Source organism: Macrobrachium nipponense, chromosome 2 (genome assembly GCF_015104395.2).
Source record: "Macrobrachium nipponense isolate FS-2020 chromosome 2, ASM1510439v2, whole genome shotgun sequence".
Classification (NCBI taxonomy): domain Eukaryota; kingdom Metazoa; phylum Arthropoda; class Malacostraca; order Decapoda; family Palaemonidae; genus Macrobrachium; species Macrobrachium nipponense.
This window is the reverse complement of record NC_087201.1, coordinates 46,220,858-46,228,138: the sequence shown is the minus strand read 5'-3', so window position 1 is coordinate 46,228,138 and position 7,281 is coordinate 46,220,858.

Below are 7,281 nucleotides of genomic sequence, written 5' to 3'. Positions count from 1 at the left end.
TATTGTTAGCAGTGACCTTTTTAATTGTGAACACTTTGCTGAATTAAATTGCTCCAACAAAGCTTAAAAAAAAAGTCACCAGGTGTTTTTTAAGCTCGGTTGGATATTTCGTCATTCAGACTAAGATTCTAGAATGGAGCCAAAATAACACAAAATATCTCCATTTTAATCAACTTATCCAGGTAAGGATTCCTTCTTAGATCTGCTTCTTGCTGTATGTTACTAGAGAAAATTGATTAACACGAACCTCAATTCCTGCCAAATATTATTAGGCTAAAAAAATTATGATACTTTGAAATTAATATTACCTAATTATTACATATTTATTCTTGTATAATTTCTAGCAGTGAATTAAATGTACACTTCAGAAATAAACTGGGAACAAACTATTTGGAGAAAATACCTGAAAATCAAGAAAATAGAACAACTCTTTGTTGCAGCAAGGCGCTGAATGCAGAGCTACGTATCACAAGATTTGCAAACAAAAATGCCGAAGAAAAATAGAATAGCTCGAAAGGTCATTACCCAGGTTTTACCTGCTTTCGATTTTAAGGAAGTCTTACTAAAGTGGTAAAATAAGACACCATTGCCCAAACCCCTACCCCAAAGCCCTGCGCCCCAGCCACATTCCTGAATTGTCTTCCAACCCCTAGCATCATTTCCCAAGTAACACTCCCGTTCCCGTACCCAGAACAAAAGTCGTTCATAAAATGAAAGTGGTGCTCTTAGATAAACAAGTTGAAATTTGCGTTTAATTAACAGTAGCCAGCTGCGTCTTTTTTAGTGACTGACTATCACTCTCGCTCGTTCCCCACAACCCCCCAACACCCCAGGCACAACTCTCTCTCTCTCTCCCTCTCTCTCTCCTCTCTCTCTCTCTCTCTCTCTCTCTCGCTTTGATCCTTCTTTAATTGATTTAGAAATGAAAAGACTATTTTTAGATTTTGAAAATCGTAAGAAGAGGCTGGTTGTTATGTTTGTGATTCAGTTAAGCTTATTTTCCATCACTTCCCAAAGAGAGAGAGAGAGAGAGAGAGAGAGAGAGAGAGAGAGAGAGAAAGAACCGTTTCCTTAAACAGGGTATAATCGTGTGACTTAACTGCAAGATGACAGGATGAAGCAGTTGCACGTAACTTAAGGAAAAATATCAGTGAAAAAGCAGAAAATAACACAACCGAATGGAATGTCTTAAAATTGACTCTCTCTCTCTCTCTCTCTCTCTCTCTCTCTCTCTCTCTCTCTCTCTAAGAACTTTTCAGGTCATTAACCGATATAGTAAGCCTTAGATTTTCGTATTTTTTCTTAGGTAGGGGAATGGAATACATACAATGGTTGCAAGACAAATATCTTAATGAATTTTGAGTTCTCTCTCTTTATTTTGGCATATCTGTCCTGCCACTAATCTCTTTTTGTAGTTATGCAAATGCGCACACTTGCGTACATATAAACAGAGACATTGCATGTGTACACACACATATATATATATATATATTATATATATATATGTGTGTGTGTGTGTGTGCGTGTGTGTGTGTATGTGTGTATGTGTGTGAGAGAGAGAGAGAGAGAGAGAGAGAATTAGGATTGGATAATTTAGCCAAAATTTTGGCATGTTGGTGCATCTATTATCAATAAGATTTAGCAAACCATACTCGTTCACATATTCACATACAGAATTATAGATAAGTAGCTTATCATATCTATGCAGCGTAAATTATGAATTACAGGACTTTTTCCATCGACAAAATGTAGAATTCGTTGTTTTATTTTAGAAGCGTGCTGGCGACCTGAAATATTGGCGTGTGCCTGAGTAGGAAAAAAATATATATCTGATGAAATCATGACAACAATAAGGTCCTGTAATCTAGCGCGTGATCTCCTGGCTCCATTTGCTTTAAAAGAAAAGTCTCCGTTTCGTCACTCGATTTCTCTGGCAATTGGTTTAAAAAAGATTTAAAACGAAAACCAATTCCCTTTACAACTCACAAGAATCAGGCTTTGTTAAGATCTGTTGTTTTTCTTTGTGGGTGGGGGAAATAACATGTGTTCGAAAAAAAAAACTTCACTGAAATTCTTTCACGATGTGTCCGACCTATATCCAATCTTAACTCTTCCTTGAAAAGACTCGGCTCTGTTCGTTTGTTTTCGGCTGCCTCCTGATATTACTTGGCATTTCATTCATTTGTTTTAGTGCTGTACCTCTGTGCATGTGTGTGTGTGTATGTGTGTGTCATACTGATCTGAAGGGGATATGTGTTCAAAAGTTTTTTCATCCGTCAGTGTGTGTTTCTGTTAGCAAGATATTTATAAAAGTTAGATCACGATTTCATAAGGTGGATTCATGGATGTCTTGTTCGTTTCTCTCTGTGTACACGTTATCTCAAACAGCTTTTCAATTAAGTTTATTTAATGGCTGGGAAATATCAGAAGGACGAATTCAATAGTTTTTAATTGAGATTAATCTTTATGCGGATGTAGCTCCTGAATTTTTTTATATTTCACTCAGTCCATCTTCAAGAGATAGATAATTATGATATACATTATATATATATATATATATATAAATATTAAGAGAACGATTATTATATATATATATATGTAGATAAGTTATATATAGATTCATAATAATAATATATATAGATAAGAAAATATAGATATATATATATAATATAATATATAGATATATATATATAATCATATATATATACACATATACATATTTATGCGGATATATATATATATATATATATATATATATATATATCATATATATATATATATATATATATATATATATATCCGCATAAAGATTAATCTTAATTAAAATATTGAAGACTATTGAATTCGTAGATTTAGAAGCCTCCTACAAAATTTTATGACATTTGACCATTCTCTTGGTTAATATAAACTTAAATAAACGTCACTTCGGATGTTCACCCTATTTGCAACAAGACAACCTCGTATGGATTCGGCCTACTAACCGGATTGGGTTTATAAATATCTAAGAAAAAGGTCGGACTCAACTTTCCACAGCAAAGCAGATGGACTCCCTTCAATGGTGCGTCTCAGGAGGAGCTGATTTACTGACTTCCTTCCGTCTGTACTAACCTTACATTTTTTGGCAAAATGTGAAGAAAGAAATGGCAAAGAGATGTAAGACTTTACAAATGCTCAGCAAATCTAGCTTTTTTTTTTATTGTTCTTTGCTTTACCATTTTCATTTGCAAATCTGTTAATAACCTTAACTCGCCTGTTGACGTAAAGTCTTATTTGGGATACTGATACAGAATGAATTTTTAAGGTAGCATGTTACTTTAGTGAGAAATATAGTTTCTTAACTGCAAATTTAATGAGAAATATTACAACTAATAGCTTGCTGGCACACGCTACGCGCGCTGGAACCCGGCACTGCTGTCTCCCCTACACTCCTGATCCCCTACCTAACCATCCCCCCACTGAGGCGGACAAACAGATTTGCAGGATGTGGGTGGGTGTCTCCTCTACGCTCCCGTTCTTCTACCTACCCACTACCCGGGGCAGACAAACCGGTTTGCAGGGTGAGGGCAAACAAATTCATTTGTCACTTTAAAATAATTATGGAGCTTCATTTAGATTATCTAAACATAAGCGATCTACTTTACTAGTCTATCCAACCTGCTAACGTCTAATTTTTTCATTCTTTAGTAGTTTAGAAGCAAAACAATAGCCAGTATTGCCCGTTATAATTTGATTTTTATTAACCTTTCTCTCCTTCACCGCAAGTGTATTTCTAGTTAGGTAAACGTTTCAAAAAGAAAAATCACATAGAGTCCACCTTAATTTCTTCACAGGAAAGTGTTACTTCATTATTGTACAAAAAAACTCTTTTACTTTTCTCATTGTAACTCTCTTAAGACGTTAAAAAAAAACCCTTAGCAACTTCGAAGTAAATTTTTTTTCAAAATGGTAACAAAGAGGACTAAGATGTGTGTATTTCACTGAGTGTTCTTGTCTCCCTTTAAGTAAATCACAGATTTTCTTAATGCCTCAACTTTCAAAAGCATTTTCATATCATCAGTTATTGTAAAAATGAGAATTAAGAAGGATACTTTGAATTCGAACTCCACTTACTTTATTATAGCGATTCCCTCACAAAAACATTATTCCCTGACCCAGTTCTTTAAAATCAAATCATTCTTTACTTCCGGGGCTCCCATACCAAAAAAAAAAAAAAAAAAAACACACACACACACGAAATTTGGCAATGGACTACTCAAACTTCCGGTCAGCATACCGCGAGTTGGATTCTTGTGTACCTGAACCAGGTGATGTCCATCTGGCACAAACTTCATTTCCATTGAATATTTTAACCGCAAAAAAGAGCAATTTTCCCAACGCCTAACAATATCTGGGTAATTTTTTTTTAACTTAAAATTGAGTATGTTGCTATTACAATTGCTTCGCCAGTTACAGATATTATTATTATTATTATTATTATTATTATTATTATTATTATTATTATTATTATTATTATTATTATTATTATTATTATTATTATTATTGCCAGTAAACAATGAGACTGCATAGAAAAAATTTTTACAAAAACATTATGGCAATGAATAATAAAATGAAGGAACACAACAAAACATAGATAAATATAGAATTGTGATTCAGTGTACCTTCTAGCAAGGATACTCAAAACCAAGACTGCGGAAGGACACAGTAAACAGGCCACGGTACAGCTAGCGGTTGAAGAACCCTAACTGATTTTAGTACACAGAATGCAGCAGAGTGCAGTCACCATCTGGAGCGAGCCATCACGGGGAAATGAAAGATCATTCGGAGGAGAAGGATTCTCTTAAAGATAAGGTTATTTAACACATGTCAGATTAAAAAGTAAAGTACTCTTTTGGATCCTAATTGATTATTCATGTTTACTGTAAGCGCTCTATAATATGTAAATAAAGGTATTGGAGATCGCGCCAGCTCTCAGGAGCACGCATAAATCTTGGCAGCGGCTAAGATACCGAAGACTTCATAACCTATTTTTTTTTTTTTTCATCTTTTAAAAAAGAAACATCTATTATATGATAAAGGAACTAAAAAGGGAACGGGAATTCAGCATATCCACAATTTCCTATCATTTTTTTTAGAAAGTTGCTTTATGTAGCTATCATATCACGTGCGGAGAGAGAGCTAATATGTCTTCCCATTTATTCATGATACAATAACCGAAAATCCCACGAAAAATACTGCCATGGGACTCGGGCACCATACAAGAGCTTCAAGAATTCCTGAGTTGAGAAGAATGCAGAAGTAAAGCGATCAAAATTGCTGACTCTCATTTTACTAATCTCATCAATTCTTATTTGGAAGAAAGAGGACTCCACCTCATGTGAATGCTGAGAAGATAGTAGTGAGCAATCCCTTAGTGTATTTGACATTTAAATATAATTCATTATACAAATCAGTCACTTACGGTGTAAATCAGTCAGGCCAAGAGTAGTTAAAAGCACAATGTGAATTAGCGCTTGGATAGAGATTTAAGATGCAATAGTAAACAAACACACACACACACACACACACTCACACACACACACACAAAAAAAGTTTTTAGTTAAACTTTTTCGCGGTAAAAAGTCAGAGAAAGCTCAGTGTCTTTCTAATAACAGATACATTAAAACAGTAAACAAACAAACAAACACACACACACAGTTTTTAGTCGACTTTGTCGCGGTGAAAAGTCAGGGAAAGCTCAATGTCTTTCCAATAACATATACATTAAAACTAATCTTTCCAAAAACGAGCAAGAGATTTAGACTCGAGTGGTATTGATGGATAAGGGTGCAGTACTCAAACAATGTTGTTATTGCAAACATAAATGAAGAAGCTTGAAGTGCCTGCTAATAAATCAGCAATTAGAACCCTTCCGACCACATGAAAGTGTTCGAGCAAGGGTCGAAAGAACACTGAGTAGGATGTTATGCGGCTGCCGGAGAGGAAGGAGAAGGGTGTCTTCCCTCTACTCAACGTAAGAGTAGTATTAACAAGGAAGGGACAGAGAGATTATGACAGAAATAGTAGAAGAGTATCTTGAAAGGGGAAAGGGCAGAGCAGCTTAGACGAACTAGTTTTGATCTGGCCTTTTCGAGAAGAAGAACGGAAGCAGACAAAGAAGCTCCGCCAACAGGATAGCAATCCTCTGAACAAGGACCAAATGAGTCTCGGGCTATCGACAGAAATCTTATTTTCTTCAGATTTGCGAAAATACAGATGGAAGTAACATCTGCTGGCAACAATCAGAGGAGGGAAATGAATAAATGATCTGCCGAATCAGATCGAACCTTTAGTGTAATAACTTCATCACTTATATAAGGAAATGAAGAAAAAGAAAGATTCTTAAGTAATAGAAAATTCTGTCTATTTACAATGACGATAATTCTGCTTGAGAAGATCTTACCAATTAACATTAATTTCAGGTATATATATATATATATATATATATATATATATATATATATATATATATATATATATATATATGCGTGTGTGTGTATATATATGAAATTATGCTTAATCGGTAAAGTCTCCTGAAGCGGAATTATCGTCAACGTAAATGGAAGAAATTTTTTATTACTTACGAATCTTTCTTTTTCTTTATTTCCTTATTTAAGTGATGAAGTTATTACACTGAAGGTGTCCATAAAGTCTCTTTACAATTGGAAAAATACATTACAAAAGCAAATTAATAGACAAATATGTGGAAACTATTACAAAACGAGCTTGATGGCTCGCTCTACGCTGCGCGAACGTCAGCTCGCCAATGAAGTAGTTTGCACGGTTGATATGAACGTTTACGAACCTAAATTACCGAATCCCGACACTCCACGTTTCACACCAGGACGGATAAAACAAGATCCACTCGCTTTTCATTATTACAGAAGAGGGATGAGGAGTAGCTATTGAATTTTTTTTTCTTTACCTCATTTAATACACCTCTAATATGAACATCATTAGTTGCTCTTGTGCTCGAGATCAGTGATGCCCCGTATCTTTGTTCGATACACGATATCTTTAGCATAACCCCATAGAAAGAAGTCCAGGAGAGCGATACCACTTTCTTAGCAAATAAAATCTTAGATTGGACAGTGTATGTCCGAATTATGGCGACTTCTACTAGATGCAGATATTCTCTCTCTCTCTCTCTCTCTCTCTCTCTCTCTCTCTCTCTCTCTCTCTCTCTTTCTCTCTGCTTCAGGAAAGGAAAGACAAATTTTGTAAACTTACAGAAGAATGAAATGG